At 44.9% G+C, this 27450-nt stretch overlaps 1 protein-coding gene across 7 annotated transcripts in view; it reads right to left on the bottom strand.

The window, feature by feature from the left end:
• LOC112217863 (CYFIP-related Rac1 interactor A) overlaps positions 1–13679 on the bottom strand; it is a 40176-nt gene extending 26497 nt beyond the window's left edge. For 2 of the 7 annotated variants that reach the window (XM_024378453.2, XM_042300939.1), the window contains exon 1: positions 13544–13679. The gene's annotated coding sequence lies outside the window, so the exon portion shown is untranslated. Of the gene's footprint in view, positions 1–13402; positions 13482–13537 lie in introns of those variants that run through there. The other 5 variants (XM_042300940.1, XM_024378457.2, XM_024378458.2 and 2 more) reach the window with 5 other exon arrangements.
• Between the last annotated feature and the right edge of the window lie 13771 nt (positions 13680–27450).

Genomic DNA, 27450 nt, shown 5'->3' on the forward strand with positions numbered 1-27450 from the left:
CAGTTTCCAATGCTTGTTCAATGAACCATAAACAATGAATGAACATGCACCTGTGGAATGGTCGTTAAGACACTAACAGCTTACAGACGTTAGGCAATTAAGGTCACAGTTATGAAAACTTAGGACACTAAAGAGGCCTTTCTACCAGGTCTGAAAAACACCAAAAGAAAGATGCCCAGGGTTCCTGCTCATCTGCATGAAAGTTCCTTAGGCATGCTGCAAGGAGGCATGAGGACTGCAGATGTGGCCAGGGCAAAAAATTGCAATGTCCGTACTGTGAGACGCTTAAGACAGTGCTACAGGACGGACAGCTGATCATCCTTACAGTGACAGACCACGTGTAACAACACCTGCACAGGATCGGTACATCCGAACATCACACCTGCGGGGCAAGTACAGGATGGCAACAATAACTGCCCGAGTTACACCAGGAATGCACAAACCCTTCATCAGTGCTCAGACTGTCCGCAATAGACTGAGAGACTGGACTGAGGGCTTGTAGGCACGTTGTATGGCAGGTCCTCAACCAGACATCACCGGCAAAGACGTTGCCTATGGGCACAAACCCATCGTCGCTGGACCAGACAGGACTGGCAAAAAAGTACTCTTCACTGACGAGTTGCGGTTTTGTCTAGCATGCTGTTCAAACAGCTGGGAGACAGACAGAAGGGTGTGTTCCTAACTCAACTGTTCTACCTTGTTGTCTAGCAAAAAGATCCAAGGTGGAGAAATATAAAGATTAGTTGGCTATTCATTGGCACGTGGGCTTGTACGACTGCTGACTGTTTGAAATGCACTGTATTTGACCTTTAATTGAGAGAACACAGTGTATAAAACATTAAGAAGACCTGCTCTTTCCATGACAGAGTGATCAGATGAATCCAGGTGAAAGCTATGATCCCTTAAATGTATCCTGTTAAATCCACTTCAACCAGTGTAGATGAAGTGGAGGAGACAGGTTAAAGAAAGATTTGTAAGCCTTGAGACATGGACTGTGAATGTGTGCCATTCAAAGGGTGAATGGGCAAGACAAAATATTGAAGTGCCTTTCAATGGGGTATGGTAGTAGGTGCTAGGCACACCGGTTTGGGTCAAGAAATGCAATGCTGCTGGGTTTTTCCACGTTCAACATTTTCCCGTGTGTATCAAGAAAGGTCCACCACCCAGAGGACATCCAGCCAACATGACAACTTGAAGCATTGGCGTCAGTGAGAGAGACTGAGGGTTGCTGTGGTATTCAGAGCCAGATAGGACAGAGAGGAGTGCACTGCCCTGCCCAGCCGTACCCACCCTTACTACCAGTTTATTACCGCGTGGGACTCCAGGCGTAGAATTCCTCCAACATAGATCTCAATAGCACCTCTGTTCTGGTGGTGTTTGAATGTCAAACGCACTGCGATACAAAGGAGCCATGTCTCAGTATGTGTGGGGGGGCATCTACACCATTAGGCATCTTCTTGTGTGGGGGCTACTATGGCTATGCTAGCTAGGCCCAACATAAGCACAGAAATGTTGGTTATGACACATGGTTATGGAGAACGGACCTGCTGTTTGGCTGTGGTCCATATCAGGCTGTCAAACATATCTAGGCCTCCTCACCTCATTACTTCCTCCTCAAAATGGTCCGAATTCCTCGTTTTTGCACTGCGGCTGCTGGCCAGCAGGTTGTCCTCAGAAACACAGAGTTATATACCCTACCGTTCAAAGGTTTGGGGTCACTTAGAAATGTCCTCCTTTTTGAAAGAAAATACATTTTTGTTGGTCCATTAAAATATCAAATTGATCAGAAATACAGTGTAGACATCGTTAATGTTGTAAATGACTACTGTAGCTGGAAACTGCAGATTTTTTATGGAATATTTACATTGGCCCCTTATCAGCGACCATCACTCCTGTGTTCCAATGGTACGTTGTGTTAGCTAATCCAAGTTTATCATTTTAAAAGGCTAATTGATCACTAGAAAACCCTTAAGATATGTAAACATTACTAAAGTGGCAATATTTAAAGTGGCATTGTTTAAGGTGACTAGTGATCAATTTATTAAAGTGGCAAGAGATTTGAGTCTGTATGTAGGCAGTAGCCACTCTGTTAGGGATGGCTGTTTAATTAACAGTCTGATGGCCTTGAGATGGGACCGAGAAGCTGTTTTTCAGTCTAGCTTTGATGCACCTGTACTGACCTCGCCTTCTGGATGATAGCGGGGTGAACTGGCAGTGGATCGGTGGTTGTTGTCCTTGATGATCTTTTCGGGTGATGCATCTTGCAGACCGCACCACCCTCTGGAGAGCCATGCGGTTGAGGGCGGTGCAGTTGCAGTACCAGGCTATGATACAGCTCTACAGGATGCTCTTGATTGTGCATCCGTCAAGGTTTGTCAGGGTTTTGGGTGAAAAGCCACATTTTTTTCAGCCTCCTGAGGTTGAATAAGCGCTGTTGCGGCTTCTTCACCACACGGTCTGTGTGGGTGGACCATTACAGTTTGTCTGTGATGCGTATGCCGAGGAACTTAAAACTTCTCCATTGCATTTCCGGGGGTGGGGGGTGCTCCCTCTGCTGTTTCCGGAAGTCCACGATCATCTCCTTTGTTTTGTTGATGTTGAGTGAGGTTGGTTTCCTGACAGCACACTCCGAGGGCCCTCACCTCCTCCCTGTAGGCTGTCTCGTTGTTGTTGGTAATCAAGCCCACTACTGTTGTGTCATCTGCAAACTTGATGATTGAATTGGAGAAGTGCATGGCCACACAGTCATGGGTGAACAGGGAGTACAGGAGATGGCTGAGCACGCTCCCTTGTGGTTTGGGGTCAGCAGAGTAGAGATGTTGTTTCCTACTTTCACCACCTGGGGACAGCCCCCCAAAGTCCAGGATCCAATTGCACACGGCGGGGTTGAGACCCAGGGCCACCAGCTTGATGAGCTTGGAAGGTACTATGGTGTTGAATGCTTAGCTGTAGTCAACGAACAGCATTCTTACATAGGTATTCCTCTTGTCCAGATGAGATAGGGCAGTGTGATGGCGATTGCATCGTCTGTGGGCCTGTTTGGGCGGTATGCACACTGAAGTGAGCCTAGGGTGGCCGGTAAGGTGGAGGTGATATGATCCTTGACTAGTCTCTCAAAGCACTTCATTATGACAGATGTGAGTGCTACGGGAAGTTATCATGTCATTTAGTTCAGTTATCTTTGCCTTCTTGACTACAGGAACAATGGTGCCCATCTTGAAGCATGTGGGGACAACAGACTAGGATAGGGAGCAATTCAATATGTCCGTAAACACACCAGCCAGCTGGTCAGCACATGCTCTGAGGACGCGGCTAGGAATGCCGTCTGGGCCAGTAGTCTTGCGAGGGTTAACACGTGTAAATGTTTTACTCACGTCAGCCACAGAGAAGGTAGGAGGGGGCTGGATTTCTTTTTGTAGTCCATGATTTCCTGTAGACCCTGCCACATACGTCTCGTGTCTGGGTTGTTGAATTGTGGCTCCACTTTGTCCCTGTACCGGCATTTCACTTGTTTGATTGTCTTGCGGAGGGAATAACTACACTGTTTATATTCAGCAATATTCCCAGACCTCTTTCCACGGTTAAATGCAGTGGTTCGCACTTTCAGTTTTGCACGAATGCCGCCATCCATCCACAGTTTCTGGTTAGGGTAGGTTAAGTCACAGTCACATCTCCAATGCACTTCCTTATAAACTCACTCACCGAGGCAGCGTACAGATCAATGTTGTTCTGAGGCTGACCGGAACATATCCCAGTCCGTGTGATCAAAATCTTGATGCGTGATTTCTGATTGGTCAGACCAGCGTTGAATGGTTCAATTTAATGGTACATCCTGTTTGAGTTTCTGCCTGAGACGATAGGAGCAAGAATGCGCCATGGTCGGATTGGCTGAAGGGAGGGCGGGGGAGGGCTTTGTATGCATAGTCAAAGTTAGAGTAGCAGTGATCAAGTGTATTACCCTGGCGAGTACTGCAGTCAATATGCTGATAGAATTTAGGTAGCCTTGTTCTCAAATTTGCTTTGTTAAAATCCCCAGATACAATAAATGCAGCCTCAGGATATATGGTTTTCAGTTTACATCAAGTCCAGTTTAGTTCCTCGAGGGCCGTTGTGGCGTCTGATTGTGGGGGAATGTACACAGCTGTGACGATAACGGACGAGAATTCTCTTGGGAGGTAATATGGTCGGGTGAGCAGAAGGACTTGAGTTCCTGTATGTTGTTATGATTACACAATGAGTTAATCATGACGCATACACCCCCGCCCTTTCTCTTCCCAGAGAGGTGTTCATCTCTGGCGATGCATAGAGAAGCCCGGTGGCTGAACCGATTCCGACAACATATCCTGAGAGAGCCATGTTTCCATGAAACAGAGAATGTTACAATCTCTGATGTCTCTCTGGAAGGCAACCCGTGCTCAAATTTCATCTACCTTGTTGTCAAGAGACTGGACATTGGTGAGACGTATACTCGGGAGTGGTGGGCGATGTGCACGTCTACGGAGCCTGAACAGGAGGCCGCTCCGTCTGCGGAGCCGTTGTTTAGGATCGGCTTCTGGGAATAGATCCATGTTCTGGGTGGTGGTACAAACAGAGGATCTGCTTCGGGAAAGTCGTATTCCTGGTCATAATGTTGGTAAGTTGACATCGCTCTTTCGTCGTAATGCTGGTAAGTTAACTATAGAGTGTGCGGCTCTCTTTTATTTTCAAATTTACTCCGCTAGCCAGCACCTCGCCAAAATAGGTGTGCGTTTCTTTTCTTCTAGTAAGTTGACTATCGCCAATAGTTCTTCCAGGCTGTAATAAGACTTCAGATTTCCTGGGGTAACAATGTTAGAAATAATACATACATCTAAATACTACACGGTTTCCTAAGGACTGGAAGCGAGGCGACCATCTCTGTCGGCACCATTTTGCCTCAAAATAGTGTTTACAGATGTGTGTATATGGTCTGATATACCACTGCACAACGTGGAGTGCTAGGACACAGCCTTCAGCCGTGATATATTGGCCATACATTACAAATCCCTGTGGTGCCTTATTGCTAAACTGGTTACCAACATAATTAGAGTAAAAATAAATGTTATATCATACCCATGGTATACGGTCTGATATACCACGGCTGTCAGCCAATCAACACTCAGGGCTTCGAATCACCCAGTTTATAATAGAAGTCATAGAAAAAGTATGAGGGAGGAGTCAAATCAAAACATAAGATATCTGCAAAAGAGGAAGAGAGTCAAACAATAACACTTAATGAGTGTCATGTTCCTAGAATTAGGATCTCTGTGGTCATGTTATGATGTCTTCTTAACGCTGTAGTTAGTTTCAGGACCTCTTCCACACTGTCAAAGCGTGCTCGCTCACTAGATCAATTCCTGAATGCTGCTCCTGATCCCTGGTCTTTTTTGTCTCCACTCTGTTACTAAGCTTTTATACCCCTGCCCAAATAATATCCCCAATGCTTTCACAGACTGTTCCCATGGACCAAAACAGCAGAACTCTCCCTCCTATTCCAGACTGTTCCCATGGACCAAAACAGCAGAACTCTCCCTCCTATTCCAGACTGTTCCCATGGACCAAAACAGCAGAACTCTCCCTCCTATTCCAGACTGTTCCCATGGACCAAAACAGCAGAACTCTCCCTCCTATTCCAGACTGTTCCCATGGACCAAAACAGCAGAACTCTCCCTCCTATTCCAGACTGTTCTTATGGACCAAAACCGCAGAAATCTCCCTCCTATTCCAGACTGTTCTTATGGACCAAAACCGCAGAAATCTCCCTCCTATTCCAGACTGTTCTTATGGACCAAAACCGCAGAAATCTCCCTCCTATTCCAGACTGTTCCCATGGACCAAAACAGCAGAAATCTCCCCCCTATTCCAGACTGTTCCCATGGACCAAAACAGCAGAAATCTCCCCCTTATTCCAGACTGTTCCCATGGACCAAAACAACAGAAATCTCCCTCCTTTTCCAGCAGCTGCTGAAATCAATGAGCACGCTGCAGAGCTCAGACAGGCAGCCATGCAGGCAGCCAGAGGAGAACAGGATTATTAGCCAGAGGACACTCTCCAGGATTATGTCTAGGCTCTATCACTGACCCGTCTATTAAAATCATACAGATGTTAACGAGTCAACTGTTCGACATTATTTGGCAGAGTGCAGGGCGAACTGAAATGCCTGAATAAACCAGGGTTTTGGGTCATCATTGACATGTCATAATGTAAAACACTAGGGACTAACGACTGAACAGTTCCTGAGTATACGGCAGGTGAGATGGGTTGGAAGTCAAGCCTAGTATAAGGAAACTGGCATTTGAAAACATTGAGGCATACATAGAAATAGGCTCTATAAATATACTTATGACAAAGACTGTTTAGAGACGTTTTCAACCAGAGATGTACACATTGATAGGAGTTCAGTATAGGCCTACTTTTTCCCAACATGATTCATGCCTCAGCTCTGGCTTCAACTTCATTGCAGAATGTGTCATTTTATTTTAAAATAGGCTACTATTGTGAGTAGTAGGCCAAATGTTTGTCCATTTCTCCACATTTCTAGGACCCCTTCCTTCCACACAACACACTGGAACCTCCCTCTTCGATTTCAACACAAAGCCTTACAGTCTTCTACTCTCCGGATATCAATAAGAAAAATAAAACCGGAGCAGGAAGTGTGTGTGCTAACAGAGAGCAGCCATAGAACCGGGGCAGTTCAGTTCAAAAACACTTGTTTCCCAGACAGAAAGGTTGGGTGCAACAGGAACTGCCAGATGATGATTTACATAGCAGCAGTACAGGTCATAAACAAATCATTTTTCTCCCAGACAGGAAATGAGTTAAGTGGAAAAATAAAATCTTGGAATGCCAATATTGAAAACAAATACAAATCTGAAAAATGGCTACTATAGCATGTAGGCTAAGGCTAGTCGACTGCTTTAGGGACACTTCCCAGGATTCATCACCTAATGTCACAGTTTGACATGGTTTAGGGACACTTTCCAGGATTCAGGGACACTTCCCAGGATCCATCACCTAATGTCACAGTTTGACATGCTTTAGGGACACTTCCCAGTGTTACCAACATGCATCACCTAATGTAACAGTTTGACATTGAACAATGTGGCTGATTAAATTCAACTCCACAACTTACGATGGAGTTGAACGGCGACTCGAGTGGGCGGACAGGAGCGCCGACGTAACAAAATTAAGTTATCAAAAATGACTGATTTCAGCATCCAAATAACAGTCCGTAATTACACACAACATTGGTCTACTGACTTCAGCATTGGTCTGTGTAATTGTAGGCTATCCTTTGGGTGCTGAAATAAAATAAAAAAATTGTCACCACTCAACTCCATCATTAATGGTGGATATGGTGTTTAGTTGTCTATGAACAAGGTAGCCATAGAGCTATACAGCTCTATATACAGTTGTTCTGAGGTAGCCTAATGGCTGCTTGATGGATTGAAGTGTTCAGTCAACCTATCTAGGCCTATCCAGAGGGCAACCCAAGCTGCTCATCCCAGTCTGAACAATGAGTCTCTGGTCTGTACTGCTGCTGTCTGAAGCGATTCCAGGTGGCCCTTTGGCTGATTCAGCATGTTGCTGCACCATGGCAACTGCCTGAACTGTAGAGGACATCTGAAGGGGTTTAAAACGTGGTGATGTTGCTAGCCCGTCCTTATGGAAGTCACGCTTTAGGCTAAAGCAGACAGCAGTCGCTAGGCTAAAGCAGACAGCAGTCGCTAGGCTAAAGCAGACAGCAGTCGCTAGGCTATATGATAAGTTTGCTAGGCCAATATATCATAGGGTAGGGCCTTATTTGGTATTTCATGAGGATCCCCATTAGCTGTTGCAAAAGCAGCAGTTACTCTTCCTGGGGTCCACACAAAACATGACATAATACAGAACATTAAATAGACAAGAACAGTACAAAATTTTTCTTTAGGCACAAGTAGCCTACACACACCATCTAGGTGAAATAGGGGGAGGCGTTGTGCCAGCGAGGTGTTTCTTTATCTGTTTTTTAAAAACCAGGTTTGCTGTTTATTTGAGCAATATGAGATGGAACAGAGTTCCATGCAATAATGGCTCTATATAATACTGTACGCTTTCTTAAATGGTGTGTTAATGTGTTACTGAGATGGTTATGTTAAACACTTCTCTATGCCTTGAAAGAGCTGATCATCTGAACAGCACAACTGTGATTGTAACCCTTAGGGCATATGTCTTGAATAAAGCTCAGAGGAATTAGGCTACTTTGTTAGTTAGGCCTATTACCAAAATAAAATATTATTTAGGCTATTGGAGGAAATCCTGTGGAATAATGAATTTTATGCCCCAAAGAAGCTTGTGACGCAAAGCTCAATTTAGACTTGAACGAATGACTACCAAAGCCAAATGTAGGCTCGCTCTCTCTTTAAAAAAAGCTTTTTTTATAAAGAATGGGTTTTAATAAAACGCAACATGATAAAGACTAAAAGAACCAACAAATCATACAATAATTCTGGCAAAGCTTTAGGGCAGCTAAAAAGCATAAAGCACTTTTGTGCTAAAATATCAAAATCAGACCATGTGTAAGGTATGCTTATGCTACTGCTGATTGTTAATTCACCCTATAGCAGAGGCTCAAAAACACAAACAGCAACCCTCTCACTGGTTATGGAAGTGGCAAGCAAACGCATCCTGTTTTTCAGACACAGTCAGATGTAGGGCTGGGCGATATGACAAATTATCACGATATCAATATTTTTTTCATTCAATAACGATAATTATCACGATATGAATCAAACCGTGGTTAGAGAGTTGGGCCAGGAACCGAAAGTCTGCTAGATCGAAGGTAAAATATTTGTCATTCTACCTCTGAACAAGGCAGTTAACCCACTGCTCCCCGATAGGCCGTCATTGTAAATAAGTTAATTGACTTGCCTAGTTAAATAAAAAGGTTACTTTTTCTTATGTGAGCTCCACATAATTGGTAACATGTCCTTAGCAATGCATAATAGCATGTGTGATGTCTTGGTCTTTTCGATGTTTGCTTGTAGGGCATAAACGCTATCAGTGTTGACTGCTTCAGGCAAACATCCCTAGATTGGTATTGATAAACTCCCCTCAAGCACCAGCCAATCTCAAACTTCCTGCATGTTCCAAAGAGTGATTTTGCTTCAGATGTTGAAAAAGGTTTGTAGAATTACCAGACTTCGTGGCCACCCGTTTACGGCACAATTTGCACCGAACATTGCTCCGCTCTTTGTCGGACTTCAAAATGCCAAACCACATCCAAATTACTGAAACAGTTTAACCCTTTTTATCAATAATAATTTTGCTGGAAGCTGCTCCTTCTCCATGCCTATCACTACCACTGTTTTCACCTACATCACTCATTTCACGTGGTTAATAATAGCTACTCCATCACTCGAGGTGCTAAGTGTTTTTTAGTGAGCGTATACCTCTACACGTGCATATTGTCACTTCTCCGCACGTTCCTGCTGCGTTACAGAGGTGAAATGGACTGCTGTACCTAATTATTCTATATCGACATTATCAAAAATTAATCTAAACATATATCAATATTGAGGGAAGTAATTACCTCGATAATTATTGATAGATCACCCAGTCCTAGTCAGATGTAGTACAAAACTGAGCGGAGGACGTTTGTGGATTAGCTAAGACTTTACACACCCCACCCCAGTCCCTTCTCTGCCAGCTGGAGCGGCAAGGCGAGAATTTTGGGCGGGAAAACTATGCCAATATTGTTTGCGATGAGACAATAGTTTACTTCAAATTGTCTTTTGCACTCTGTCCATAAAGCCTAAAGCTACATGTTAATAAGGTCAAACATTACTCAGCATAATATATGGCTTCTATGGAATGTTGAACAAAGTTCTAACAGTAATTGATTAGTCATGGTTCAGCAACCCCTCTACAGGAAACAATATCATGCATTGCTCCAATTAGGCTACAGAATTGTAGGTATGATTCTTCAGCTTTTCAAACTGCCTGAGGCCAAACAAGGGTCAAGAGGAAGTTTAGCCTACTCGGTTCAGTCATTTCCAGGTACAAATGGTCCATATTCACAAAACCCATCTGCCATAACAGTGACAGCACTGACTGAAGAAATGCTGCAACAAGATGCCTTGCGTTCCAACTGAAACAAAGCACACAGGCAGACATCAAAATGCCCCGCTCTCAGCTCAGCTGTCCATGTATGTCTAACAGGCATCGTTTCACAATGGATGGGACAGTAATGGATCAGCGAGAGTAATGGATCAGGCGATGAAGTAATGTCTCAGTCTGGTCTGAGCACAACACAAAAATGCCAAGTTCTCAGGTGGTCCAGTCAGCTAGTTATGTTCCCATTTGTACTTCACTATTTATATTTCTGACAACTTTTACTCCACTAAATTCCTCAAGAAAATAATGTACATTTTACGTCATACATTTTCTCTGACACCCAAGAGTACTCGTTACATTTTGAATGCTTAGCAGGACAGTAAAATGGTCCAATTCACATACTTATCAGGAGATTATCCCTGGTCATCCCTACTACTTCTGATTTGGTGGACTCACTAAACACATGCTTTTTGTAAAGATGTCTGAGTGTTGGAGTGTGCCCCTGGCTATCCGTAAATGTAATGTATAGGGTGGCAGGAATCCCAGCGGTTAGAGCGTTGGGCCAGTAACTGAAAGGTCGCTGGTTTGAATACTCGAGCTGACAAATCTGTCGATGTGCCCTTGAGCAAGGCATTTAATCCCAATTTGCTCCAGGGACACTGTACTATGGCTGACCCAGCTGATCGTCCTTGCAGTGGCAGACTACATGTAACAACACCTGCACAGGATCGGTACATCTAAATATCACACCTGCGGGACAGGTACAGGATGGCAACAACAACTGCCCGAGTTACACCAGGAACACACAATCCCTCCATCAGTGCTCAGACTGTCCGCAATAGGCTGAGAGAGCCTGGATTGAGGGCTTGTAGGCCTGTTGTAAGGCAGGTCATCACCGGCAACAACGTCACCTATGGGCACAAACCCATCGTCACTGGACCAGACAAGACTGGCAAAAAGTGCTCGTCACTGACGAGTCGCAGTCTTGTCTCACCAGGGGTCAGATTTGCGTTTATCGTCGAAGGATTGAGAGTTACACCGAAGCCTGTACTTTGGAGTGGGATCGATTTGGAGCTGGAGGGTCCGTCATGGTCTGTCACAGCATCATCGGACTGAGCTTGTTGTTAGCAGGCAATCTCAACGCTGTGCGTTACAGGGAAGACATCCTCCTCCCTCATATAGTAACCTTCCTGCAGGCTCATCCTGACATGACAATGCCATGAGCCATACTGCTCGTTTTGTGAGTGATTTCTTGCAAGACAGGAATGTCAGTGTTCTGCCATGGCCAGCGAAGAGCCCGGATCTCAATCCCACTGAGCACGTCTGGGACCTGTTGGATCGGAGGGTGAGGGCTAGGGCCATTCCCCCCAGAAATGACCGGGAACGTGCAGGTGCCTTGGTGGAAGAGTGGGGTAATAGCTCACAGCAAGAACTGGCAAACATGTTGCAGTCCATGAGGAGAAGATTAATGCACTTAATGCAGCTGGTGGCCACACCAGATACTGACTGTTATTTTTTATTTTGACCCCCCCCCTTTCTTCAGGGACACATTAAATTTCTGTTAGTCACATGTCTGTGGAACTTGTTCAGTTTATGTCTCAGTTGTTGAATGTTTTGTTCATACAAACATTTACAAATGTTAAGTTTGCTGAAAATAAAACGCAGTTGACAGTGAGGACGTTTTTTTTTTGCTGAGTTTATGAACATGCAAGGGTCGGATTAAGCAGGCAGCTAAATAACATTAGCTAGCACCTATATCAATTAGCAAATTAACTCGCTAACTACTAGTTAGTACAATAGCTAGCTAGTTGTCTGGCTCACTCACTAGTAGCACTTTAGCTTTCGAAAACCTGTCTCAGTGGTTAGCTTCACCCACGGCAAGGAGTGTCTATAAAATTGACAAGATAGTCAAGTGACCCCTCTAACAATGGAAATAAATGTCTTCAAAGATGGAAGGCAAGCAGGAGGAGGCGAGAACAGGTGGGACCCTTCTAGCCAATGAGGGCAGATACATGTGAACTAGGGTTGGGCAGTATCCAGATTTTCATAACATTTCTGTACCATACCGGAGTATACCATATACGGTATTACTGGAAGTACACACAAGAGGCACTATTATGTATTTTATACATTTCTTTATGCACAAAACAATTTAGGCAGCATCTTGATCCAGGCAGGGATTGATTGGTTACAGCAGAGACAAGAAGCTTGATCTTGTCATCTAGCCACTTAGCTAGAAAGTTCACAAACCAAATTAAAAGCTTGAGCCCTGAGCTGGACATAACTACCCCAGTGTACAGTATATCACCTAAGCCTAGTTTGAACAACAGGCCATTAGTAGAGGACTCAAAATATATCACAATATTATTTATGCGCTTAGTTGGCTGTACCTGCACCAATACTCCAGTACTTTTCCTTCAAAATGTCTGTAGCGTATGAATGTTTTGGCCTACAACCTTCTGAACCACTCAATGAAAATGGGAGACTAACGAACACGACCGGGTTCGTGAGACCCCCACAAGTGTCATGGGACTCATCTGAAGGTAACCCACACAAATGAATTGAAGTATAGCGGAAGTTGTGCCAACAACAATATGAGGTTAAATGGCTATATTTCCTGAGCTTTCTTACATCTCCTAGATATTGGACACTTCAATATCTTATTCCTTGTGATTTATTATTTGCCATCTATGCATTTGTTTTTCGATGCTTCTCTATGGGTTATAGTAGTATAGTAGCCAAATTCAAATTAATTTTTTTTTTTGGGGGGGGGGGATACCTAAAGGGGTCCTAAAATTCCAAATCAAATATCTAAATGAGCCATGGTACGACCAACGTAAAACAATTCCGTACGTTAGCTTAGTAACCCCCGGTGTTGGTTGGTTGTAAATGTGTATCTAGACCTTTTTTGGAAGTATATACCGGCCACAACGGGAGTAAATTAAGTTAGTTGCACAGCGAAACTCCATATTTGGTGATCAACGAAAGTATTTTGTCATTATAAAGCTTGCAGAGCTTTCGGGGCGTTAATACGTAACGCACAGATACAGCAGGTTCAGTTGTCGATGAATGAGTTAGCGGCACTCATGTCAGGCTCATGACCAGAACCATTTCATTGCAGAAAATAACTCCGTATTTGGAAGTTGTATTATTATTATTTGATACATTGAAATTGTAGTTTGGCAAGTGTTAGATAATGGACTAAGGTAGCTAACTAGCTAACACACCATGCATGAAATCAGATTTGGGCTAACACGAGTAGGCTAGCTAAATTAGCAATATCACTACCTGCGGCTTATTCAATCCATGTGAACTCGCTTGACGGTGAATGATTCTGCGTCGCTAACGTTGGCTACCATGTTCAGCCACTATCGTTTCTTTATTAGCCACAAAACGGTTTTTAAAAGTTGACCGGTCACTTACACTTACCGGTGATTTCTTCGAATACCTATTTTGAATGGGAGATCCGACGTCTTTGCACCCCGATAGCGCCACTTTCACCCCCAACTTTCAATGGTACAATAACAAGTGTACCCCTCCCTCCAACGCAGTAAAAATCATGTCTTCCATACACAAATGTCATTGGTTAGTATATAGGACCCATACGATATCGACCAATAAAACAGAAATTAGCTTCCTCTTTGGCCAATAGTGACGTTGAAACAGTATTGTGGGCGTGTTTCACGCTACTGCTGAAATGAATCCGGAAAATTGTTAAAAATAATTACATGATACTGGAGTGCAAGAGGTTGGAATTCATTTTTAATTTAGTTAATATCTAGTTTTTTCATGTATCTGTATATGTGATTAAGGTACTCATAAAATGGCAAGATGTTGACCTATACGAATTATATTTAAAAATGTACATTGCCATGGATTCAGACAGCTCTGGGGAAATTCGAATCCATTGTGTAAAGTAGTACTTCCTTTGTGCAATGCCAGCTCTATAATCAGGCTTTATAAAGATTGATTGATGTGCTCACAGGTATGTCAGAACATAGGCAGAGAACATGGCCCCCAGGGTTGCGTTTTACAATGCAACATTCTCCACTATGGACATAAAAAATGACATGAACAGCCTTTGAGAAATATCAAGGCCATAGAGCATAACAGCTTGCCTCTCCAAGAAACGTATGTTGCCTGCCTACTGTAAAACGTATCAACCTCGTACACCAAATACCATGCATTCATTACAAACCATTATTATATAAGGCATCGGATCCTTGAAGTTGATGGCATGACATGACAGATTTGTAGAGCCAGTATGATGGCCATCCTTGCAATAGAGAGTGAGCTTACAGTGCCCAGGGACTTAAATACAACAGTATGTGTCGTCAGTTGGCGTATGTTTTACCTGGCATTGAATAGGAGGACATTTCTTTATTTGAATGATGGGGCAATGTGCATAGTTCAAATCTTATCATACTCTGCTATATGCCTTGCTGCCCCTGGCACGTCTGGTGTCACCTGTGGATAATGCACCTACAGTGGCTCGGACGTTGGCCGGTTGTAGATAAATTCCACCAGAGGGCAGTCATTTAATGCATACAGACCGATGGAAGGGGATACTTTGAGGCACAGGCACGGCATACTAGTCTATGTTTACATCAGTGGCAAATGTAAATCTTGGTGGGGCAAAAAATAATAATACTGTTTAAGATGCATACAAGCAAAGTCATTACACAACACAACACTAAACAATATATTAATTTCACTATAACAGTGACAAACAGTGCCCACAAACCTTTAAGGCCTACATAAAGCTGTCCCAACAGCAGAGTCCCAACAGCAGTCCCAACACCTTACCGCTGCTACACCTGGCTATCAGCCAGTGGTGTAAAGTACTTAAGTAAAAATACTTTAAAGTACTTCTTAAGTCGTTTTTTTAGGTACCTGTACTTTACTATTTATAGTTTTGACTACCTTTACTTGACTACATTCCTAAAGAAAATAATGTACTTTTTACTCTATACATTTTCCCCAACATCCAAAAGTACTCATTACATTTCCAATGCTTAGCAGGACAGGAAAGAGGTCCAATTCACTCATGAACATCCCTGGTTATCCCTACTGCCTCTGATGTTTCGTTTGTAAAAGATGTCTGTGTTGTAGTGTGCCCCTGGCTGTCTGTAAAAGATGTCTGTATTGTAGTGTGCCCCTGGCTGTCTGTAAAAGATGTCTGTGTTGTAGTGTGCCCCTGTCTGTCTGTAAAAGATGCCTGCATGTTGTAGGGTGCCCCTGGCTGTCTGTAAAAGATGTCTGTGTTGTAGTGTGCTCCTGGCTGTCTGTAAAAGATGCCTGAATGTTGTAGGGTGCCCCTGGCTGTCTGTAAAATATGTTAATTCAGCCTCATTTACTGCCTTTTTAAAACACATAAGACATTAATGAGCGAGCTAGGACGGACATAGTCAATATAACTATTTGTTCAGGACTTTTGAAATGTACAGCGAGAGAATTCAGAACGTGACATCTTACAGTATCTTCCCTGTACACCAAGTCAGATCTGTAGGATAAATAAAGGGGGCATATAAGCAGACAATGAAAGCTCTTTCAATATTCAATGATTACATTTCTATAAAACAGGCTACACACAACACCACCAAGTCTGAACAGTACACAAAATGATGAGGGGAAAAGGGACCAAATGATTAGGGTGAGACACATGGGCTACTTACAGCTTACTACACAACATACACTTACGCTTTATGAGCTGCAGTATACTTATCTCCCTGGCATATGCAGCAGGATACAACACATTTTTGGACTCACCTTGTTGTGCTCACTTGAACAGGAATGTGGCAAGGCAGTCCTTTGTGGGCAAATTCTGTCATGAAACTTTGTCATCAAAGTCTGTGTGGATTTATGGTGCTTTCAAAACAACTGGCAACCCGGGAAATAAACAAGGTTGAATCATGATGACGTCAGTGATCTTCAGGTCGGAGCTCTAGAAAGAGACCCGATTTCCTAACAGATTTTTTTTTAAATCTGTGTTTGCAAACTGATATGTGATGCGTATTAATGCCAAAATAACATGCAAAACAGGCTCTGCCCCACCTACCTTGAATTACAGATCACCCCTAGTTTACATTATCCCTAATCATCAGGCTAGATTGTATACTTACATCCTCTACATCCTCTACTTCATAAATAATCATTTGGAATTTGTTGTCAATGTCTCTAAATAACAACATACTTGTAACTTTAATCCTCTGGGGTGCTCAGCATTTACCACAGTATGATAAAACATAATCGAGGGCTTCAATTCAGATGAGCTACAGCAATAGTGCATCAATTAGTTCCAATGCAGAAGACTTTGTGGTGAAAACATGACGTTGAGGTGAAAACATGACGTTGACATGTTTTGGCCTCATCAAGAAGAGGTTTTTGTAATTAAAAAAAGTAACTAGGCAAGCCAGTTAAGAACAAATTCTTATTTGCAATGACGGCCTACCCCAGCCAAACTCAGACAACACTGGGCTAAGGGACTCCCAATCACAGCCGGATATGGTGCAGCCTGGATTTGAACCAGGGACTGCAGTGACGCCTCCTGCACTGAGATGCAGTGACGCCTCCTGCACTGAGATGCAGTGACGCCTCCTGCACTGAGATGCAGTGCCTTAGACTGCTGCGCCACTGGGAAGCACAGGTTGAGTCAGTTGTGTCCTGGAAAACCTTGTAGAACAGAAGTTATTCTTCAAATCCCAGACAATAAGGTAAGCAAAAAACTTGCCTGAAAATGCTGTCAGTGGGCCTTTTCGGCACAATTCATCATTCTAGCTAAGCACAGCAGTCTCCAATTTTACTGATTTGAATGGCTTCAGACACAGGGGAAACCTCACCTGTTTTTGGTTGTGAATTAAAGAAAAAATACCAGTGTGCAGTATATTCAGATTACTCCCTGGTACATACTGTCCTGAATGACTTGAAAGAGTGATGAATGCAGATATTTTTCTTCTAATGTTTCATTCTTTTCCACCTTGAACATGGGAGCCTTTCACCAAAGTTTCTTGCTTTACTAAAGTAAGAAATGTTAAATGATATGTCCACATTTCCAATTGGTGGGTCCGAATATATATGTTTGTAACGAACTGAGTAATAAGCCAACAAATGTATGCAGTGATCTAAAATGTCACCTTGTTTTGAAAGCTGAATTCACAGCCCAAGTGTGTCTCTCTCTCTCAGCAGCTTGGCAAACGACAGCTGTGCCAGAGGGAGGACACATGACAGTTTGAGAAATGAGAGGATTTTCAATGAGAACGCCCGAAAAGAAAGATTCTTCGCTGGGCTAGGAGGGATCTACAGGGTCATTTTGGGTAAATTGCTGCTGTAATTCAACCAAAGTGACAAGAAGGCATAGTGTCTCACACCAATGTGTAGGATGACTGCTGTTCTTTGAAAATAGCATTTCCTGAAAAAGTGTGAAGAAGATCCACTCAGACACACCAGGCTTCAGCTTGTCTTTTACACATGCACCAGGGTTTCCCTTAAGAAAATGTGAATTTAATTTACCTGCCATTTCAGAAAACTACCAGATTCTTCTACGTTAGGGCATCCACTCACAGTGCTCAGAATGACAGAAATCACATTTAGATTATGGTAATGCATTTAGGGCTAGGCGTACAAATAAATAATCATACAAATTATGGATATTAAACATTTAGGTACATGTAAGTGTCTTATATCAGTTGAAAGCTTAAATTCTTGTTAATCTTGCGAAAACATGCCATGCGATTGTTTGAGGACGGCGCCCCACAAAATATTTTTCCACCGGCACAGGTTTCATAAATTAACAAATAGCAATTAAATATTCACTTACTTTTTGAAATTCTTCCTCTGATTTGTCATCCAAAGGGTCCCAGCTATAACAGGTAGTGTCGTTTTGTTAGATAAAATCCTTCTTTTATATCCCAAAAAGTCTGTTTAGTTGGCGCCATCGATTTGAGTTATCCACTTGTTCAACATGTAGATAAAGGAATCCAAAAAACTACCCCTAAACTTTGATTCAACAAGTCAAAATATGTTTCTATTTACTCCACAGATACCCTAAAATGTAACCAAACTATAATATTTCTAATGGAAAGAAGTATGTTCAATAGGAAAGCGATTTTAGCAGGTGCGTTCTGTCTTCATGGCACGCAAACACAAATTTCCAAGACTGTGTCCTTCTACTAAAACTGTAATTTCTTATTCGTTTTTGAAGTTACAAGCCTGAAACCTTGAACATAGACTGCTGACACCCTGTGGAAGCCATAGGAATTGCATCCAGGGAGCTACTTTTCAGTAGGACCTAATACTTGCCATTGTAAGAGGATGGTCTCTCAAAAAAAACAAATATCCGGTTAGTTTTTCTTTGGATTTTCTCCTCCATTATCTATTGTGTTATAGTCTCCTACATTATTTTAACATTTCTACAAAACAAAGTGTTTTCTTTCCAATGGTACCAATTATATGCATATCCTGGCTTCAGGGCCTGAGCAACAGGCAGTTTACTTTGGGCACGTCATTCAGGTGGAAATGGCTCCACAATGGCTCAGCTGCCTATTCTTGTGCATTCATCATTTCATTGTGTGAATGGTTTTCCCTTTGATAAAACATTTTTTTAAATATATTCCCCATTACATGTCACCAGTAGTAAATGAATCGTTAATCTCTGTAATTTGGTTACGTTAATTAATGTTTATTTATCGTCTTTAAAAAAATATATGGCTAATGGAAACCGGCTAACGGAAACCCTGACACGCACGCAGACACACACACACACTCCCGCACACACATGCACACACTATACTACACCCACCCCACACACATACACGATTGTCCAACTAATTGGTTTCTGTTTCTGCATCACATCCTTGACAGAACACAGCCGTTCTCAGATCTGCCAAGCATTTGAGACTCCAAAGCTCTCGTTAGGTCTTTCTGGTCATCTGATCTCATTAACATTATCATAGCCTCTGCTATTTCATTACCCAGACTCCCTTGGTAAAGAACACTCAGATTGACTGAATTTGTTGTTTGTTTACTTAATGCTTCCTCTCTCACCTCACACATAGAAATGGGAAACTAGAGGTGTGTTTGTGTCTGTATGTGGCTGTGTGTACACGGACTGCACGTGCATGTGTGTATGCATGTGTTTGGGTGTGTGTGTGTGTGTGTGTGTGTGTGTGTGTGTGTGTGCACCTGTGTATGTGGGTGTATGCACGTTTGTATGCACGTGTGTGTGTGTGTGTGTTTGTGTGTGAACCTGCGTGTGTTATTGCATAGCGGCACACTTCCTAAGAAAACAGGCCATAAATGGTTGGGGCGGCTGGCTGTAAAGGATTCCTGGGTTATTGATGGCAACACAATCTCCCTTCGTGTTCCGATCGATGGCTGGCCACAGCCAAATTATTGGCTTGGTGCTCTGTCAGAGATGGCAATAGCTGATAGGACTGGATGATGTGTCTGTGGTGCAGGAAAAGTGTAGGGAGGTAGAGGAGAGACAGGGAGAGAGAGAGATGAAGAGGAGAGAGGGAGAGAGAGATGAAGAGGAGAGACAGGGAAAGAGAGAGATGAAGAGGAGAGACAGGGAGAGAGAGAGATGAAGAGGAGAGACAGGGAAATAGATATGAAGAGGAGAGACAGGGAGAGAGAGAGAGATGAAGAGGAGAGACAGGGAGATAGATATGAAGAGGTGAAACGGGAGAGAGAGAGAGAGAGAGAGAGAGAGATGAAGAGGAGAGACAGGGAAAAGAGAGATGAAGTGGAGAGACAGGGAAAGAGATATGAAGAGGAGAGAGAGAGAGATGAAGAGGAGAGACAGGGAGAGAGAGAGATGAAGAGGAGAGACAGGGAGAGAGAGATGAAGAGGTGAGACAGGGAGAGAGAGATGAAGAGGTGAAACAGGGAGAGAGAGAGATGAAGAGGTGAGACAGGGAGAGAGAGATGAAGAGGTGAAACAGGGAGAGAGAGAGAGCTGAAGAGGAGAGACAGAGAGAGAGGGATGAAGAGGATAGACAGGGAGAGAGAGGGAGAGATAAAGAGAGGAAGAGATGAAGAGGAGAGACAGAGAGAGGGAGAGATGAAGAGGAGAGACAGGGAGCGAGATGAAGAGGAGGGTCGGGGAGAGAGGGATGAAGAGGAGAGACAGGGAGAGAGAGAGATTGAGAGGAGAGACGGAGAGAGAGGGAGAGATGAAGAGGAGAGACAGAGAGGGGAGAGATGAAGAGGAGAGACAGGGAGAGAGAGAGATGAAGAGGAGAGACAGGGAGAGAGAGGGAGAGATGAAGAGGAGAGACAGGGAGAGAGAGAGATGAAGAGGAGAGACAGGGAGATAGAGGGATGGAGAGGAGATACAGGGAGAGAGAGGGAGTAATAGTGTAAAGATAGAGGTTGAAATGGCTCTGCAGTGTCACAGTCCATAATTTAATCTGATTGCACCCCTAATCCTCTGGTAATCTCTAATCAGATTAGTGTCAGACATTAAGGAAAACATTATTGACTTTAATAAGATAGATAGGCTAGGTAGACTTGTGAAGCTTTTCAATCTTATGCTGGAAATTAATCCCTAATTTGAATCACTAAATCCTGGTGGCTGTATGTATATTGATCTATTTGTTGTGAGACCTGGATATAATTTGCATATCAAATTGACTGTCAAATCAGAGTAAAACAATAATTACATAAGATTATCAAGATTATAATTTTGAATCAGTTATTTCCTAGCAAGCTGTCTACTCAGACATGATTGTTGTTGTTATCGTCGTCATGGTGCTTCCCACCGGTGGTGACGGTTACGGAGTTTAGTTTAGCTCATTCATTTGACTATTTTGAAAAGAAGCACACATAAAACTTGTAATAGACATAAAATCATTGAGGATACCAGAGGGCAGCCGTCAACACATTGAGGATACCAGAGGGCAGTCGTCAACACATTGAGGATACCAGAGGGCAGTCGTCAACACATTGAGGATACCAGAGGGCAGTCGTCAACACATTCAGGATACCAGAGGGCAGTCGTCAACACATTGAGGATACCAGAGGGCGGTCGTCAACACATTGAGGATACCAGAGGGCGGTCGTCAACACATTGAGGATACCAGAGGGCGGTCGTCTACACATTGAGGATACCAGAGGGCGGTCGTCAACACATTGAGGATACCAGAGGGCGGTCGTCAACACATTGAGGATACCAGAGGGCGGTCGTCAACACATTGAGGATACCAGAGGGCGGTCGTCAACACATTGAGGATACCAGAGGGCGGTCGTCAACACATTAAGGATACCAGAGGGCGGTCATCAACACAATGAGGATACCAGAGGGCAGTCATCAACACAGTGAGGATACCAGAGAGCAGTCATTAACACAGTGAGGATACCAGAGAGCAGTCGTCAACACATTGAGGATACCAGAGAGCGGTCATTAACACAGTGAGGATACCAGAGAGCGGTCATTAACACATTGAGGATACCAGAGAGCGGTCATCAACACAGTGAGGATACCAGAGAGCAGTCATTAACACAGTGAGGATACCAGAGGGTGGTCGTCAACACAGTGAGGATACCAGAGGGCGGTCGTCAACACATTGAGGATACCAGAGGGCGGTCGTCAACACAGTGAGGATACCAGAGAGCAGTCGTCAACACATTGAGGATACCAGAGGGCAGTCGTCAACACATTGAGGATACCAGAGGGCAGTCGTCAACACATTCAGGATACCAGAGGGCAGTCGTCAACACATTGAGGATACCAGAGGGCGGTCGTCAACACATTGAGGATACCAGAGGGCGGTCGTCAACACATTGAGGATACCAGAGGGCGGTCGTCTACACATTGAGGATACCAGAGGGCGGTCGTCAACACATTGAGGATACCAGAGGGCGGTCGTCAACACATTGAGGATACCAGAGGGCGGTCGTCAACACATTGAGGATACCAGAGGGCGGTCGTCAACACATTGAGGATACCAGAGGGCGGTCGTCAACACATTAAGGATACCAGAGGGCGGTCGTCAACACATTGAGGATACCAGAGAGCAGTCATTAACATATTGAGGATACCAGAGGGCGGTCGTCAACACAGTGAGGATACCAGAGGGCGGTCGTCAACACATTGAGGATACCAGAGGGCGATCGTCAACACATTGAGGATACCAGAGGGCGGTCGTCAACACATTGAGGATACCAGAGGGCGGTCGTCAACACATTGAGGATACCAGAGGGCGGTCGTCAACACATTGAGGATACCAGAGGGCGGTCGTCAACACAGTGAGGATACCAGAGGGCGGTCGTCAACACAGTGAGGATACCAGAGGGCGGTCGTCAACACATTGAGGATACCAGAGGGCAGTCGTCAACACAGTGAGGATACCAGAGGGCGGTCGTCAACGCAGTGAGGATACCAGAGGGCGGTCGTCAACACAGTGAGGATACCAGAGAGCAGTCATTAACACAGTGAGGATACCAGAGAGCAGTCGTCAACACATTGAGGATACCAGAGAGCGGTCATCAACACAGTGAGGATACCAGAGAGCGGTCATCAACACAGTGAGGATACCAGAGAGCAGTCATTAACACAGTGAGGATACCAGAGGGCGGTCGTCAACACAGTGAGGATACCAGAGGGCGGTCGTCAACACATTGAGGATACCAGAGGGCAGTCGTCAACACATTGAGGATACCAGAGGGCGGTCGTCAACACAGTGAGGATACCAGAGGGCGGTGGTCAACACATTGAGGATACCAGAGAGCAGTCGTCAACACATTGAGGATACCAGAGGGCGGTCGTCAACACATTGAGGATACCAGAGGGCAGTCGTCAACACATTGAGGATACCAGAGGGCGGTCGTCAACACATTGAGGATACCAGAGGGCGGTCGTCAACACATTGAGGATACCAGAGGGCAGTCGTCAACACATTGAGGATACCAGAGAGCTGTCGTCAACACATTGAGGATACCAGAGGGCAGTCGTCAACACATTGAGGATACCAGAGGGCAGTCATCAACACAGTGAGGATACCAGAGAGCAGTCATTAACACATTGAGGATACCAGAGAGCGGTCATTAACACAGTCAGGATACCAGAGAGCAGTCATCAACACATTGAGGATACCAGAGGGCAGTCATTAACACAGTGAGGATACCAGAGAGCAGTCATTATCACAGTGAGGATACCAGAGAGCGGTCATTAACACAGTGAGGATACCAGAGAGCGGTCATTAACACAGTGAGGATACCAGAGAGCGGTCATCAACACAGTGAGGATACCAGAGAGCGGTCATCAACACAATGAGGATACCAGAGGGCAGTCATCAACACAGTGAGGATACCAGAGAGCAGTCATTAACACAGTGAGGATACCAGAGAGCAGTCGTCAACACATTGAGGATACCAGAGAGCGGTCATTAACACAGTGAGGATACCAGAGAGCGGTCATTAACACATTGAGGATACCAGAGAGCGGTCATCAACACAGTGAGGATACCAGAGAGCAGTCATTAACACAGTGAGGATACCAGAGGGCGGTCGTCAACACAGTGAGGATACCAGAGGGCGGTCGTCAACACATTGAGGATACCAGAGGGCGGTCGTCAACACAGTGAGGATACCAGAGAGCGGTCGTCAACACATTGAGGATACCAGAGGGCGGTCGTCAACACATTGAGGATACCAGAGGGCGGTCGTCAACACATTGAGGATACCAGAGGGCAGTCGTCAACACATTGAGGATACCAGAGTGCGGTCGTCAACACATTGAGGATACCAGAGGGCGGTCATCAACACATTGAGGATACCAGAGAGCGGTCATCAACACAGTGAGGATACCAGAGGGCGGTCATTAACACAGTGAGGATACCAGAGAGCGGTCATCAACACATTGAGGATACCAGAGGGCAGTCATCAACACAGTGAGGATACCAGAGAGCGGTCATCAACACATTGAGGATACCAGAGAGCAGTCATCAACACAGTGAGGATACCAGAGAGCAGTCATTAACACACTGAGGATACCAGAGAGCAGTCATTAACACATTGAGGATACCAGAGGGCGGTCGTCAACACAGTGAGGATACCAGAGGGCGGTCGTCAACACATTGAGGATACCAGAGGGCGGTCGTCAACACAGTGAGGATACCAGAGGGCGGTCGTCAACACAGTGAGGATACAAGAGGGCAGTCGTCAACACATTGAGGATACCAGAGGGCAGTCGTCAACACATTGAGGATACCAGAGGGCAGTCGTCAACACAGCGAGGATACCAGAGAGCAGTCATTAACAAAGTAAGGATACCAGAGAGCAGTCGTCAACACATTGAGGATACCAGAGAGCAGTCATTAACACATTGAGGATACCAGAGGGCAGTCATCAACACAGTGAGGATACCAGTGAGCAGTCATTAACACATTGAGGATACCAGAGAGCGGTCATTAACACAGTGAGGATACCAGAGAGCAGTCATCAACACATTGAGGATACCAGAGGGCAGTCATTAACACAGTGAGGATACCAGAGAGCAGTCATTAACACAGTGAGGATACCAGAGAGCGGTCATTAACACAGTGAGGATACCAGAGAGCGGTCATTAACACATTGAGGATACCAGAGAGCGGTCATCAACACAGTGAGGATACCAGAGAGCGGTCATCAACACATTGAGGATACCAGAGGGCAGTCATCAACACAGTGAGGATACCAGAGAGCAGTCATTAACACAGTGAGGATACCAGAGAGCAGTCGTCAACACATTGAGGATACCAGAGGGCAGTCGTCAACAAATTGAGGATACCAGAGGGCGGTCGTCAACACAGTGAGGATACCAGAGAGCAGTCGTCAACACATTGAGGATACCAGAGGGCAGTCGTCAACACAGTAAGGATACCATAGGGCAGTCGTCAACACATTGAGGATACCAGAGGGCAGTTGTCAACACAGTGAGGATACCAGAGGGCGGTCGTCAACACAGTGAGGATACCAGAGGGCGGTCGTCAACACATTGAGGATACCAGAGAGCAGTCATTAACACATTGAGGATACCAGAGGGCGGTCGTCAACACAGTGAGGATACCAGAGGGCGGTCGTCAACACATTGAGGATACCAGAAGGCGGTTGTCAACACATTGAGGATACCAGAGGGCGGTCGTCAACACATTGAGGATACCAGAGGGCGGTCGTCAACACAGTGAGGATACCAGAGGGCGGTCGTCAACACATTGAGAATACCAGAGGGCAGTCATCAACACAGTGAGGATACCAGAGAGCAGTCATTAACACATTGAGGATACCAGTGAGCGGTCATTAACACAGTCAGGATACCAGAGAGCAGTCATCAACACATTGAGGATACCAGAGGGCAGTCATTAACACAGTGAGGATACCAGAGAGCAGTCATTATCACAGTGAGGATACCAGAGAGCGGTCATTAACACAGTGAGGATACCAGAGAGCGGTCATTAACACATTGAGGATACCAGAGAGCGGTCATCAACACAGTGAGGATACCAGAGAGCGGTCATCAACACAATGAGGATACCAGAGGGCAGTCATCAACACAGTGAGGATACCAGAGAGCAGTCATTAACACAGTGAGGATACCAGAGAGCAGTCGTCAACACATTGAGGATACCAGAGCGCGGTCATCAACACATTGAGGATACCAGAGAGCGGTCATCAACACAGTGAGGATACCAGAGAGCAGTCATTAACACAGTGAGGATACCAGAGGGCGGTCGTCAACACAGTGAGGATACCAGAGGGCGGTCGTCAACACATTGAGGATACCAGAGGGCAGTCGTCAACACATTGAGGATACCAGAGGGCGGTCGTCAACACAGTGAGGATACCAGAGGGCGGTCGTCAACACATTGAGGATACCAGAGGGCGGTCGTCAACACAGTGAGGATACCAGAGAGCGGTCATTAACACAGTGAGGATACCAGAGCGCAGTTATTAACACAGTAAGGATACCAGAGAGCAGTCGTCAACACAGTGAGGATACAAGAGAGCAGTCATTAACACATTGAGGATACCAGAGAGCAGTCATTAACACATTAAGGATACCAGAGAGCAGTCATCAACACAGTGAGGATACCAGAGGGCAGTCATCAACACAGTGGGGATACCAGAGAGCAGTCATTAACACATTGAGGATACCAGAGAGCGGTCATTAACACAGTGAGGATACCAGAGAGCAGTCATCAACACATTGAGGATACCAGAGGGCAGTCATTAACACAGTGAGGATACCAGAGAGCAGTCATTAACACAGTGAGGATACCAGAGAGCGGTCATTAACACAGTGAGGATACCAGAGAGCGGTCATTAACACATTGAGGATACCAGAGAGCGGTCATCAACACAGTGAGGATACCAGAGAGCAGTCATTAACACAGTGAGGATACCAGAGGGCGGTCGTCAACACAGTGAGGATACCAGAGGGCGGTCGTCAACACATTGAGGATACCAGAGGGCAGTCGTCAACACATTGAGGATACCAGAGGGCGGTCGTCAACACATTGAGGATACCAGAGGGCAGTCGTCAACACATTGAGGATACCAGAGGGCGGTCGTCAACACAGTGAGGATACCAGAGGGCGGTCGTCAACACATTGAGGATACCAGAGGGCGGTCGTCAACACAGTGAGGATACCAGAGAGCAGTCGTCAACACATTGAGGATACCAGAGGGCGGTCGTCAACACATTGAGGATACCAGATGGCGGTCGTCAACACATTGAGGATACCAGAGGGCAGTCGTCAACACATTGAGGATACCAGAGAGCGGTCGTCAACACTTTGAGGATACCAGAGGGCGGTCATCAACACATTGAGGATACCAGAGAGCAGTCATCAACACAGTGAGGATACCAGAGGGCGGTCATTAACACAGGGAGGATACCAGAGAGCGGTCATCAACACATTGAGGATACCAGAGGGCAGTCATCAACACAGTGAGGATACCAGAGAGCAGTTATTAACACAGTAAGGATACCAGAGAGCAGTCATCAACACAGTGAGGATACCAGAGAGCAGTCATTAACACATTGAGGATACCAGAGAGCAGTCATTAACACAGTGAGGATACCAGAGAGCAGTCATTAACACATTAAGGATACCAGAGAGCAGTCATCAACACAGTGAGGATACCAGAGAGCAGTTATTAACAAAGTAAAGATACCAGAGAGCAGTCATTAACACAGTGAGGATACCAGTGAGCGGTCATTAACACAGTGAGGATACCAGAGAGCTGTCATTAACACATTGAGGATACCAGAGAGCGGTCATCAACACAGTGAGGATACCAGAGGGCGGTGGTCAACACATTGAGAATACCAGAGGGCAGTCATCAACACAGTGAGG

This window comes from Oncorhynchus tshawytscha, linkage group LG18 (genome assembly GCF_018296145.1).
Source record: "Oncorhynchus tshawytscha isolate Ot180627B linkage group LG18, Otsh_v2.0, whole genome shotgun sequence".
Taxonomy (NCBI): Eukaryota; Metazoa; Chordata; class Actinopteri; order Salmoniformes; family Salmonidae; genus Oncorhynchus; species Oncorhynchus tshawytscha.